This window comes from Gobius niger (genome assembly GCF_951799975.1).
Source record: "Gobius niger genome assembly, chromosome: 2".
In the NCBI taxonomy this organism is placed as follows: Eukaryota; Metazoa; Chordata; class Actinopteri; order Gobiiformes; family Gobiidae; genus Gobius; species Gobius niger.
This window is the reverse complement of record NC_136853.1, coordinates 3,474,474-3,489,143: the sequence shown is the minus strand read 5'-3', so window position 1 is coordinate 3,489,143 and position 14,670 is coordinate 3,474,474. Positions and strand designations below refer to the sequence as shown.

Genomic DNA, 14,670 nt, shown 5'->3' with positions numbered 1-14,670 from the left:
CTATCGGACAGTCCACATGATCTTGAGCCACTCACACCAAACCACTTGCTTCTGATGAAAACGCAGCCTAATTTACCTCCTGGAGTTTTCAACACTAACGATCTGTACTCAAGACGAAGATGGAGGCAAGTACAATATCTTGCAAACCTCTTTTGGACCAGATGGACTCGTGAGTACATACCTCTCCTCCAGGAACGCCAGAAATGGTCTGCACAAAAAAGAAACATACAAACAGGAGACGTGGTGCTTATAATGGACAACACAACTCCCAGAAACACATGGACTATGGGAAAAATCATCCAAACTTTGCCTGATGCCACAGGATTGGTACGCAGAGTGGTGCTGAAGACAAAGTCCAGTACTCTGGAGAGACCTGTGAACAAGCTCTGCCTGCTACAGGAAGCAGGTCAGAGCCAAAACAAAGACTGCAAGACTAATTACAATAATGTTATGTTTACAATGTACAATGTTTCCATGAAGATAAAGAGCTCTCAATTTGTTTTTGATAATGCTTAATCTCTACAGAATTAAACATTAGGGGCTGGGAATGTGAGAGCCAATGCAGTTGAAAGGCAAAAAAACGTTTTAAGTTAAAGTTAAAAATATTAAATAGTTTTTGGTTAAAAAGTGGCAAAGGTTAAAAAGTCTAAAAGCTAAGCTTAAAAACTACAGTTAAAAGACTAATGCTAAAAGGTAAAAGCGTTAAAAGAGGTAAAAAAGCCCTCAATCTAAGTCACTCCCATTACTTGGACACCTCTGATGTCGTCAGTGTTGAGCTGAGTTCAGGTGTGGGAGCAGACAGATTTTCTACCTGTTGCTACTAAGAGAATGTAATGTTCATTATTTATTTTTGTCTAATAAATGGACTTCACTGGATTACGTCTCCCTGGTCTTCAGTGTAAGAAACCTTTCACATCTGGCTCACTGTGGCTGTTGAAATGAGCCACAACACATAGGGTCTAGAGTAGTTTAAAAAGCCTGAATAAAGTGAAATATCAGATCTCGGAAAACAAGTAGATAAAAAGGAAACAGACCTCCTTCTGTGTGAACTGCTCCAGGTCAAAACAGTTTCATAAAGTCAGTTTCTTCAGCCGACAGTGAGGGCTCTGCTTAAGCTCCAGGAGCTCCTTCACATCTGACTCACTCAGACTGTTGAACCTCAGGCTCAGCTCAGTGAGATGTGAGGGGTTGGACTTCAGAGCTGCGGCCAGAGAGGAACTGATCTTCGACAAACCACAGTTACACAATCTGTATAAAGAAAAAACGAAGTGGGTAAAGTCCAGAAACAGAGAAGATCAAACACAAACATTTTGAAAAAAGACACATAATAAAAATTATCCTAAATGAGCTGTGAGTAAAAAGTAAGTATTTGAATATTCTGAGTTTGTCCTGACACACAGACAGTGAACTGACCTGAGAGTCTGCAGGCGACAGTCTATCCGTTGCAGAAAACCACACAGGTGAGAAACTCCAGAGTCAGACAGGCCTTTGTTCCAGCGTCGGTCCAGTACAGTGAGATGTGAGGGGTTGGACTTCAGCGCTGAGGCCAGAGAGGAACAGCTGACCTCTGTCAAACCACAGGTCCACAATCTGAATAAAGACAAAACACATAATAAAAAGAATCCTAATTGAGTTGTGAGAAAAAGTTTATATTTGAATATTATGAGTCTGTCCTAGAAACTATAAAGTGAACTGACCTGAGAGTCTGCAGGCGACAGTCTAACAATTGCAGAAAACCGCACAGATGAGAAACTCCTGAGTCTGACAGGTCTTTGTTTTCACTCAGATCCAGTTTAGTGAGATGTGAGGGGTTGGACTTCAGAGCTGAGGCCAGAGAGGAGCAGCTGATCTCTGACAAACCACAGTTCCCCAGTCTGAATAAAGAAAACATGAAGTGGTTAAAGTCCAGTGTAAACTCAGATGAGGTTTAGAGGTTCATCAAACTCATATTCGCGAAACATTAAGAGACACATCGTGGAAAAATAAAGTTGATTCAAATATTCTGCTTCCTGTAGTTTGTACAGTGCGAGTAAAGTTTAGCTTATTACATAAACCAACTGTCACATAGTAATAAATGATTTGTACCTGACATAGAGCAGTAGTTGGATGGATGTTTTTGACAGAACAGGTTCATTCATAGGCGCATTGAGTTGCCTTGTGTACGAAATGCGCTGTATGAATAAAGTTGCCTTGCCTTGCCTTCATGAGGTTGTGTGAATCATGAGCTGCTGATGTGGAGTCACAGGTGTTAGATTTAATGCTTTCACATGATATTTATTAATTTCATTTGACCTTTATTTAACCAAGAAAGTCCCACTGAGATTAAGAATCTTATTTACAGGCGAGTCCTGTCTCACGAGGGGACCCTATTGTACATATTTTAGAGGTAGGGGAAACCAGAGTACCTGGATGAAACATGCACAGGCACAAGAGAATGTGCAAACACCAGCCTAACAGAGAGGCCCCTGCTAGGCTGGGAGTCAATCCCGGGACCTTTTTGTGCCGAGGCAAGATCACTAACCGCTGTGCCACCGTGCCGCTACACGGTGTAATGAGCAGCTCGACAGTAGAGTCTGTTTCTGCAGTGGGTAATCACAGAGTGGACCTGGATGAGGATCTGACATGTTTAAAGCTCATATCACTGCCTTTAGTCACGTCTCCATGGAGACGAGCTGGAGACGTCCCGCTCCCAGTAAAGTCACAGTCAGGTCTGAGGCACTTGTTTGTTTGGACATTAATGAGGTATTTTAAATGATGAAAATATTGTCATAAAATAAATGCTTGTATTTCAGTTTTATTTCCTGGCAACAATTTAATGCAGTGTGGCTTTTAAAGTGTACTTTTAAAAACAATTAAAGAAAGTTAAACTGATTAGACCCACACTGACCTGAGAGCGGAGAGTTGACAGTGAGGACTCTTCAGTCCAGAGCTCAGCGCAGACACTGAGGAGTCACTCAGTTTATCATCACTCAGGTCTAACTCTCTGAGATGGGAGGGGCTGCAGCTCAGCGCTGAGGCCACCACTTCACCATGAAGCTCTGAGAGTTTACAGTTATTAAACCTGTAACAGATGTTAGAGTCACATGTGTGATTATAACGTGTGAGTGAAGCTGCTGTCTGTGACTGAGGACTCACACAGCCTTCCTGCAGTTCCTCACCGCTGGGACCAGTCTCAGTTTACCCCGAGGAGACGTGTTGTACTTGTTTAGGTCCAGCTCCTCCAGGACCTGCTCTGACATCTGCAGCATGTAGGCCAGAGCCGAGCACTGGATCTCAGACAGTTTCTCCCCAGATTCACCTCCAGACTTCAGGAAGTCCTGGATCTGCTGCTGCACAGACTGGTCCTTCAGCTCCATCAGACAGTGGAAGATGTTGATGCTTCTGTCGGGAGAGACTTGCTCTCTTTTAATCTCTCTAAGGTTTTTAATGACTTCTTTGATTCCTGATTGGTCCATTGGACTCAGCAGAGCTCCTAAAAGTCTGTGGTTGGACTCCAGACTGAGGCCATGAAGGAACCGCACCAACAGGTCCAGGTGGCCGTTTGGACTCTGCAGGGACTTTTCAAGAGTTTGTTTGAGAAACTGTGTCATGGTCCATTTGTTTCCTCTTGCTCTTGCCTTTCTGACTCCCAGAAACTCCCTGACCACCTCCTCATTGTGGCTGAAGCAGTGGTGCAGGTAAACGGCTGCCAGAAACTCCTGCACGCTCTTGTGGATGAAGCAGTAGACCGAATGGTTGAAGACACTCTCTCGTTTGAAGATCTCAGTGCAGAGTCCGGAGTAGACCGAGGCCTCGCTCAGGTCCAGACCCACCTGCTCCAGGTCTTCCTGGTAGAACATGATGTTTCCTGTTTGCAGATGCTCAAAGGCCAGTCTCCCCAGCTTCAGGAGCAGCTCTGTGTCGGCCTCTGTCAGCGTCTGTCCACTCTCCTCCTGCTCCTCTGGATCCTCCTCAGGCCTGACCTCCTGGACACCAGACTTCCTGAAGCTCTTCTTCTCTGGACCGTACTCATGTCCTGGTTCTAACCTCCTCTTCCTCTGCAGCGGTTTGTACTTCCTCTTCCTGTGCACCAACAGGAAGTGAGCGTACATGTCTGTGAGGATCTGGGGCAGTGGTCCGCTCTGATGGGTTCTCAACACATGGTCCAGGACTGTGGAGGTGATCCAGCAGAAGACTGGGATCTGGCTCATGTTGTGGAGGCTGCGGGAGGTTCTGAGGTGGGACAGGACTGTTTGAAGCTGCTCTTCATCTGAGAACCTCTTCCTGAAGTACTGCTCCTTCTGTGGGTCAGTGATGAAGCCCCTGACCTCCGTGACTCTGTGCACGCACCGCGCTGGGATCTGATGGGCCGCCGCTGGGCGGGAGGTGATCCATATAAGGGCGTCAGGAAGCAGAGCCTGTTGGTGAACCTCTGATGAGGTTCACCAACAGGACGCCGACCTCTGAGTGACCTCAGAGATGAGCTCACAGCTGAAGTCCAGAGACAGTCTGCTCTCGTCGAGGCCGTCAAAGATGAACAGGAGTTTACAGACGGACAGAGTGTGGGCTGTGAGCGTCGGTGGGGCAGAGACACATGGAAGACACGTCAACAGAAGCAAACATTACTCATGATCCTGATGAACGAGGCCAAAAGCTCCTCCGTAAATGATCTATCTGTAAATTCAGACTGGGCTTCTCTCTCGTCTTCAAGCTCAAGGTGCCTCCACAACGAACACGGATCCCGCGGCAGATTTTGCGCAGCAGTGGCGCCGCCTGAAGTGAACACATGCGAGACTAATTGCAAGCATTTCAACGGCGAAACAGAAGATGTGAACATACTTTAAGTCTCTGTGCCCATTATAAATAAATAAATAAAGAGCAACGACATGATTATTTAGGGCGTCACGGTGGCGCAGCGGTTAGCGCTTACAGCAAGAAGGTCCCGGGTTCGATTCCCACCTGGATGGGGCCTTTCTGTGTGGAGTTTGCATGTTCTCCCCGTGCCTGCGTAGGTTTCCTCCGGGTACTCTGGTTTCCCCTACCACTAAAAACATGTACAGTAGATTCCCCTCTGGACTCCCCTGAAAAAGAGATTTGTAATCTCAGTGGGACTATCCTGGTTAAATAAAGGTCAATAAATCTATGAAACGTCTGTCCACGTTTCCACAAAAGAAAAGTCTTCTTTAAACTATAATGAAAAATGAAGCCGCTGCAGTTTCGGGAATTCTGGATTAAATCAGAGACTGAATAGACCTTTCGCCGAGCCCCGCCCCCAAACTGTAATTGTCCAATCAGACATCCTAGCAACCGTTACTATGAAGCTAGGTCCGTCATGCCGCAGACCTCTAATGCAAAACGATGGGACACACCAGCAATGAGCACTGAGCAGATGCACTTTTTTTTTACTGCTAGCCACCAAAAACTCTACCAGACAAAGAAGAAGAAGCAAAATGGGGAAGCATCTGCCTGTGGAGGATGTAAATCAGACACTAGGGACCACAGGAGTGTGTCTGGGGGAGTTATTTTCCTTCCCAAAGCCGAAAACACAACCAGGACACTGCCTACAGTGGATCAAACAATGTGGACGGCCTACGCCCAGATAAATGTCTCCAAATAAACAAGCATACGTCTGCCCTAAGGTAAGACTAGGGCCTAGCCGCTAGGCTAACACCTTAGCATGCTAACATCTAGCTACTGGCAGTCACATAACGTTACACAAACTGGTACTGGAGCTGTAACTTTAACTGCAGCGGTGACTTTTACAAGCCGACAGTCTCACGTGTTTCTGTCTCCCTTTATGATTAAAGTTCTGTGTTTTTTGTCTCAGTCCTGATAACTGGCTGTAGCTGATTGTCATTGTGGCACCTGTAGGTTTAGCTAGCATTAGCTAACTTTAGCGCACTGGAGAAATGTTTCTATTATTAGCAATAGAAGAAATGTAAGAGAGTGCTTACCGGGCAGAGCAGGAGCACGACTGGTCCACAAGTCTTTGCTGTTGCATTGACGGAAGAGACCATGAGGTTTCTTTGATTTTGCTGGAGACCTGTCTGTTTGCTGTAGAGTCAAAGGTTGTTCTTAATCCTTCGTTGGATACTTGAATATATCCCTCCACTACATACTGTAACCCCTTTTGCCTCGATCTGGAGGATATCACGGAGGTATTGCTCCAGAAAAGATCACTGACATGCACGGGTGCCGTCAGGACAATCTGTTGCGCTGGTCGTGTTTGACCATTTGTTTGTCGGGCATAGCAACAGTAACTAAGGGGGGCGGGGCTCGGCGAAAGGTCAATTGTCAGAAAGTAAAAACTTTAGAGAAATGAGACTGACCTGTGGATCCAGCGCTGGATGGAACACTTGGATCAGCTCCATCAGACTGTAGCGGCCCCTTCTGACCAGGTTCATCTCTCTGAAGGACAGTGGCACCACCAGCTGCAGCTCCTGGTTCTCTGAGCCCTGGGCCCAGTCCAGACAGAACTTCAGGACTGAGAAGGTCTTCCCCACTCCAGCCACGCCCACAGTCAGCACGGCTCTGATGGAGCCCTGATGCAGCGCCCCCTGCTGCTGCTCAGGGGGCAGAGCTTTAAAGATGTCCTGGTACCTGATGGTGATCTCCTGGACCTGCTTCTTCTTGGACTGTGTCTCCAGACTCCACTCCTCAGGTTGGGCTCTGGCCTCTTCACTGAGGCCCTGTGTGATGTACATCTACTGCTCAGACTCTGCTTATGCTCCTCCAGAACCTTCTGCAGGAGGAGCTGAGGATCCTCGACCTTCTGCAGACCTTCACCTGGACACAGAGAAGGAGACACCAGTGACACATGTTTGTGCCTCATACATGACCTTCACTGCACAGACTGACCTCCTGAGTCTGGAGGAGCAGGTTCAGGACTGAAGTTTAGAATCTCATATTTGAGACTGAGAACTGAAGCTGTGGATCTGCATCTGTGGAGACAAGGTAACGTTACAATTGTTTAAGTCTGACACTAAATCTGAAACATGAGCCACAGACGACTTTGACCAATATGGCAATCAATCGATCAATCAATATGGCAATCAATCAAAGTTTATTTCTAAAGCACTTTACAACAACACTTGGCAGACCAAAGTGCTTTACTATACTGTATATACATATACATACATACATATATACATAAAAACACAGGGGAAAAACATTAAGCATAAAATGACACAACATATTAAAACACCGGCAACACAAATAAATATGTCAGTGTTTGGTGTTCTTGATGAGTAGAAGCTCTGCACACCCGAGGAAGCGACAGGTGCGTAGAAGAATAGGTTACTTAACTTGAAAAAAAAGGCTCCCGCACACTGTCTCACTCTTTTGCGTGGCTTTTATTACAGTGACGTTTCGGTCGCTCTGACCTTCATCAAACTTGAAGACAGCCCCTTCCGCTGGGACGGGGCTTTATAGCTGAGGGACTGCCCCCAAAAAGACAATCACCAATCAGGAGCAATTGCATACCCGATCGGAGCGCACAATAATCACCAAAATGAAAAAAAATCATGCCTTCATAGCAAATATCATAAGGCAATACATTTCCATAATGACTACAAAAATATGGAGATAATTACACAATCAAGAATTTCAAATTCTGACATCCGTGGACGTCAGAAATAATTAAAAAAGGTTTCATGGGGCGGTCAAAGATACCACGGCACCATCACAACATTACATTCAACAGTAGTTCGTCAATAAGTCGACTCAGAGTTTGTAATGTGAAGATCCAGAAGGCCTCGCGTCTCTTCAGGACAAGATGGTGGTCGCCTCCCCTGGGTGGGACCGGCACCTGCTCTATCCCACAGAAGCAGAGCGATGACACGACATGTTTGAGTTCGTTAAAATGTGTTGCGACTGGAGAGTCACGGTCTTGACGTCGAATGGTGCTTTTGTGCTCACTTATGCATATTTTTAGTTTTCGTGTTGTTTTTCCCACATAAGCGCTGCAGATGGGGGACCTTTTTCCCGTGGAAGGGTGAAAAAAGTCAGAGGTTTTCGTGGTGTTGTGGCACTGGGCGCAGCTGCCACATCTATATTTCCCGTTCGGTGTTGGCGTAAGGAGGGTTTGTGCGTTCGATGAGCTCCTGCCCCGGGAAAAATCTGAGTGAACCAGGGAGTCTTTTAAGTTACGGCCCCTCCTGTGTGTGAACAATGGCGGGTGCGCAAACACTTTGGCCAACTCTGGGTCAGTTTGTGCCAATATTTCTGAAACATAGGTTTTATTCTGTGACTCTGGGGGGAATAAACCGTGTTGAAAATTGTTTCTCTTTTCTGACAGTTTTGTCGAGTAAAGATCCCCTTGGTTTGGACAGTGCTGCGTCCTATGCTTCCGCAATCCACTGAGAGGCAGATCCTCGCTGTATGAATTTGTTCTTCATTTCCTTTGACTTTTCGATGAAGTCCTCCGTCGTTTTGAGCAAACCCCTCTTGAACGGTGTGGGGTGCGCGCTGGTGGCCAGTAAGAGGGTGTTCTTGTCCGTGGGTTTCTGGTAAAGTGTTGTGGCGAGTGAGCCACCTTTCCTCTGGTGTTTGGTGTTCTGGAAGGCCTGTCTAAAAAGGTGAGTCTTTAGTCTGGACTTGAACAGTGGCAGGTCAGTGATGACTCGCAGCTCGACTGGGAGTGAGTTAGTCATAGCTTTAGTCTCATTAACTACTTTAAATATAGTTTTAGCAGTGGATAAACTCATCTTTAGGTGTGTTTCTTACCCTGAGCCTGGAGGAGCAGGTTCAGGACTGGAGGTCGGAGGGTGGTCCATAGACACTGAAGCTGGACTGCTGTGAGTGGAGGAAAAACAATCTGTTTTTGAGACTTCATCCACAGCTGGATGCAAATATACTGTATATTTTGAAGGTGCTTAAGGTCAATAAGAAAAGACTGAACTCACTTTGTCCCATCGTGGTCTGGATCAGTGCTGCCCCTTCAGATCCTCTTTGACGTATACCTGTGTCTCTTTGTTGAGCCCCAGACGATTTTACTTTGTCGTCTGCCATTTCCCCGAGGCCTGAGGGTCAGAGTGATTTGGATTTCTCATGTGCTTTCAGACATATTTTTCACACAGATGAGTTGGAATCGTTTTGTATAATTTAAGGTGAGACACTACAGGTGAAAAAATATAATAGTTTCCTTCTTAACATCTTGGTTTTAACGAGTACAAAACAACAAACTCTCTTTCATCAGGATCATAATTGGTTTTATTGCCTTTGTCAGTGAACAGATTCACAAACTAGGAATTCTATTCAGCACAATCGTGCAACATGAAACACTAAACTTAGATAAATAAACAAAATATAAAAAACTTTAAAACTAGGAAATTATAAAGGTATGCATAAAGTAGATTAAAGTAAAATATTATAATAATAAAAAAAAAAAAATTGACACAGAACAACGGCGTGGATGTTTTTACAGATGTGCATTTGCAGCAGATCTGAGTGAGCAGTGCAAATGGAACAGGTTTTTACATTCCGAGTCTGATACAGTTATTGGGTCTTGTTATTGGTTCATGTCAAAGTCAATAAGTCATTTTATACTCTGACATGAAAACTAAGATGTTAAGCAGAAAACTAGTGAAATATCTACTTTCACCTGCGGCGTCTCGCCTTCATTGTGTATTTTTTAATTTGTGTAATTTTGTATTTCCTGTGTGCCGCACTTTGGGCAGTGGTGGTTGTTTTAAATGTGCTTTTTAGAAAAAGGTTTATTCGCTTTTGGACAGCAAATACATTACAAACTAGAGCATAAATGAAAAGTTGCAGCTGAGGGCCGACCCTATTTACAGAACAACATCTACCCATTAAAGATGTAACAAAAACAAAATACGTACAGTATATATACACACATATACATACATATATACAGTACACAAATTCTTTCTTCTTTTCCAAAATATAATAAAATAATTTGTAATTACAAATGTTTGTTGCTTTGTTTCTTAACCAATGTTCTTAAGCATCCCGATGTTTGTCAAACATAGATTTTAAACAGTTTTCTGAAATAATGAATGGAATTACTTCTCTTAAGATCATCGTCGAGACCATTCCACAAGTCGACCCCTTCGTGTTGTTCATTTTAAAGTTTGTTTTTCCTCTCCTCTCAGGTTATATTTATGTTCCCTGTTTTCAAACAGACATAGTATATTTTCCTATTCACTGTGTACATAAAGACAGCGGTATTCAGACTGACTAGATCACAGAATTTTATTGCTCTAAATTTGCAGAAAATTGTGTTTGTCGGTTCATTTTGAATGATTGACTTTCCTTATGGCTTTTTTTAAATTATAAAATAAAAATAGACTCAAACAAAAACAATAATAATATTTGGTTTTACTTAGATTAAAAGATAGTTTATTTCGGTCAAACCATTGCTTGATTCTAGAGAGTTCTCTGGTCACATCAGTAATGTTGGTAAAGATTATCCCAGGATGAGGAGGAGGGGCTTATTTACACCTTTCAGATGCAGCCCGAGCCTCACCGGTCATGAACCTCACCAGACGGCACTGACTACAGGTCCAAAAGTAAGTGCCTGATATTGTGCCTTTATGTTTATCGTCTGAATTAAAGCACACATTCCTCCTGGGCTTCTCTTGACAATATATACATGCAACAGCCCCCCCTGGTGTTCACGTCAGCGCCACTGCACTGTAGAAAAATGGTTCAGCTGAGGACACGGCAAAGGTCAGAGTGAGTTACAGCTCTTATCAAACCGCATCACCACTTTATCGTTCGAGAGGTCGAGGGTCATGCATTTTAAGACCAGCCTCCACAGTGTGATCATTAGTCAAGTAAATGTCACTGTTATGAAGCACTTTGAAATTACAGAAAAAAAAAATCTCTCGCGGGAGCGACTTGGGGGGAGCGGAGGTCCATTTACTTAGTTTTATTGAGAAGTCAAGTGAGGGACGAGAGGCGAGCACAGCAGGTGAGGGGAGGAGCCGCACTGACTTAGTTACAAAAAAAAACACTGCCTTCCAAATTATTATGCAAATTGTATTTTTGTGTCAAAAAGGTAAAAAAAAACAAAACAATAATAATGAAACTCATGGATGGTGTCGTGTCTTGGGGCTCTATGAATCACTGACATTAATCTCACAGACCTGGGATAATTAGTTTTCAGGTTAAGCCCAGTTAAGGGAAAAACTACTGAAAAAGGATGTTCCACTTTATTATGCAGATCATGATTTTCAAGCAATATGGGAAAGAAAAAGGGTCTTTCTGCTGATGAAAAGTGTGAAATAGTTGAATGTCTTGGTCTAGGTATGAAAACCTTCGATATTTCATGAAAGATTAAGCATAATCATCGAACTGATAAGAGATTTGTGGATGATTCAGACACACTCCGGTTTGTGCAGATAAAGGCACAATATGGACGGTTTCTGCCAGACAAACACATCAGATTATGAGAACAGATGCTACAAAGCAGCATACAGGTATTTGAAGCTGCTGGTGCCTCTGGAGTCTCCCGAACATCAAGGTGTAGGACCCTCCAGAGGCTGCAGTTGTGCATAAAACGTCTATCCGGGCCTCCCCTAAATGGTTAATTGAAGCTGATGAACAGAAACTGCTGCAGTGGCTCAGAAATACATGAGTCTTGTTCATTGATGAGGCCGTGTAACCCTGGATGGTCAGATCAATGGAGTAGTGAATGTTTGGTGAACGGCCACAATGTCCCAACAAGGCTGTGACGTCAGTAAGGAGGGGGCGGAGTCATGTTTTAGGCCAGAATCATGGTGAGAGAGCTGGTCGGTCCCTTTAGGCCCTTTTAGGCTCCCTGAAGGAGTGAAAAAGACCTTTGAAATATATGTGGAGTTTCTGACTGAGTTTCTTCTATGCTACAAAAAGAAGAGCCGTGTTTTCCTGAACAAAATCCTCTTCATGCACAACAACGCACCATGTCCTGCTGTAAAGAAAACCTCTGCATCACTGACTGCTATGGGCATAAAAGGAGAGAAACTCATGATGTGGACCCCCTCCTCCCCTGACCTCAACCCTATTGAGAACCTTTGGAGCCTCAACAAAAAAAACTTCTATGAGTGTGGGAGGCAGTTTTCATCCAAACAGCAGCTCTGGGAGGTTATTCTAACATCCTGCAAAGAAATCCAAGCAGAAACTGTCCAAAAACTCACAAGTTTAATGGATTCAAGAATTTTTAAGCTGCTATCACACAAGGGCTCCTATGGTAAAATATAACTTGACCTGTTAATATTTGTTTGATTGAAATAGCTTTTGATTTCAGTAAGTATGACCTCCTACTGCTACAAACTCAACAAATGACCATTTTCAGTTAATTACAAGCTTTAAAATGCATTGAAACAATGAGTTACATAGTAATTTGGAACAGTGGATTTTGAGGTTTTTACTATATTTATTTTTGAAAAAAATACTGTCATCACTAGGACATTTTTTCCACCACATTTAAATGATCCTCTACCAGTATACCAGCATAATAATTTGGAACGCAGTGTATATGAACTTCCAGCTGCAGTCGCTCCAGAAACGGCTTCATTTGGGTCCAGGCCTTGACTTCTTTGTGTCATAACCCTCAGGATCTGACTGGGTTGATGAGCTGCATAAGCAGAGCCTCTCACAGTAACAAACACGTGCCTTTGCATCAGGACAAAGTCATGACAGAAACCTGACAGAAAATTACACTGAATCCACATTTTTGCACAGATTTGTCATTTAACTCATTGAATGCCAAGGACATCTAAAGGTTTTTCAGTGGGGCCGGGTGCAGTAAAGTGTAATGCAGGTCCCATGTTAATATCTTAGTTGTAGTTATTTCATTGAGTCAGCAGGTGGCAGCAGTGCTCCTTGGATATGATCACAGGAATAAGTAGTAGCTACATGTTTTGATATGCCGTGATCTCAGACGAGGGAAAGACTATGGCAGCGAGAGTAGGGCCCCCTCGAAAACGAGCAGATCGGTAAGAGGTCTAATGCCAAACCAGATGTGCGTCAGAGTTCACCATGAGAAGAAGCCTCCCAATTGGTCTGTCAGTTAGGAAGGAGTTAGGGAAAGGAGCCTCAATGCTAATTATCATAGCTACTTTAGCATAGGGATCTCTGATGCTAACTACCGTAAACTCTCTAATACTGAACTGTATTCCATTAGCGGCTGGGTCTCTGACAGAGGCCGGGTTCGCGGGTGGCGGAGTCAAATTAAAGCCGGTCTCTGAAACAGGCCGGGGCTTTTATTAGAAACTATAGCGGTAGAAATATTCCCCATGTTAGGAATTTGTCTGCGGAGGAGCTGATCCGAGCGTAACTTTGACACAGATTTAGCCACTTTTCAAACCTCCTGTGGCTATTTGTGGAAACAGGACAAGAAACGAATGTTGTGTGACCCTCCAGGGTTTTAATAAAGTCACCATCGCGTCTTCAAAGCACGTCCAGCTGCTCCGTGTGCAGGTCAGTCCCTCGCCTCAAAATAACTCCTCCGATCAGCGCGAGCATCTCGTCTTCTCTCGGGTCAGTCTCATGATCGATCACAAACACAAACGCTCCGTCTAAACTCGCCTTTTACACAAGATAACAACAAATAATCCGGTCTGCGGTAAAAACGAAACAGAAACCTGCAGTGACATTGATGTCAAAGCTCCGCTAACAGCAACGAAACACTTCCTGTTGTCCCGACAAAATAAAAGGCGTCAATGTTCCAGCCGCTGGGAGAGGGTTTGCAATGTTAATTAGTAAATGAACCTAATATTTTAGGTGCAAATGGACACAAATCTCGTTTTTCTTCATTTTCCTGGTCGTCCGTTTTGCTCAAATAGAAATAAAGGCCTGTCTCTAATTGTGGCCTGGTTCCAATAAAGGCCTGGTCCTAGATGCCCTCGAGTAAATAAAGGCCCCGGCCTCTATTAGAGCATTTACGGTAACCGTGATTAGGAGCTATGTGCCATCCCATAAGCCACTGCACCACCTTAAAGAAGAAGAACAGCAGATGTTGGTGATGTCACTTTCCCTTCTCCTGGGTAAGGACGGTCAAATTGAGAAAATGCTGCTAAAGCAAAAGATCACTAACTGCATAGAGATCTAACAGTCGACCCCATGAAAGGTTAAGGATCAGGAGCTCGGGTTAGGACATAGAGGTTATGATTTGATGGTTTCGGACACAGCCTAGAATGGCCAAACGTAAGGAAAAATACAGGCAGCTTGCACTTTAACAGGTTTTCTCATAGTAAGAACGTTGGATCATGGTGGAGGTGAAGGATCAAGGAAGCGGACCGGTATGAGACCTAAAAAAGCCCCTAACAAACATGCTAACAATGCTAACCCTGAGCCCGCATCCACACATAGCGCTGTGTGACCTTTGACCTGCCTCTTCCCTTTGCAAATCGGACATTGGGAAGAGGTCAGTCATCGATTGTAATCAAATGTTTTAAGAGTCCTTTTGTTAATATTGTGCATTTATTTTCATCTTTAGTATTTATGTTCATGTTGAGCTCGGACCTCGCTCTGATGTTTTCATTTACTCATGTGTCATCGTCTTCTCTCCTTTAGTTTGGGCTGGACCTTGTCATAGCGGCACAAGTTGATCGTATTCTTTATTATTCTCATCCAGATTGAGCAGAGACCGGCTACAAAAGTCTCCCTCTCGTTCTAGCTGCATCTAAAGAGCACAAAGCCATTCCTTTGGCCTCCTCCATTTCTCCGTTTACGGACGTTAGCGATGAC

The 14,670-nt window shown here is 44.2% G+C and overlaps 1 pseudogene across 1 annotated transcript; it reads right to left on the bottom strand.

Annotated features, from left to right (window-relative positions):
- Positions 1-1,070: 1,070 nt before the first annotated feature.
- On the bottom strand, positions 1,071-8,892 carry LOC306959905 (protein NLRC3-like; annotated as a pseudogene). The gene is made up of 10 exons (XR_013794317.1): positions 8,883-8,892; positions 8,704-8,772; positions 8,386-8,611; positions 6,838-6,920; positions 6,682-6,765; positions 3,136-4,546; positions 2,878-3,061; positions 1,698-1,861; positions 1,414-1,590; positions 1,071-1,248 (listed from the first exon to the last, which is right to left on the bottom strand). The product of XR_013794317.1 is annotated as a protein NLRC3-like (transcript).
- Between the last annotated feature and the right edge of the window lie 5,778 nt (positions 8,893-14,670).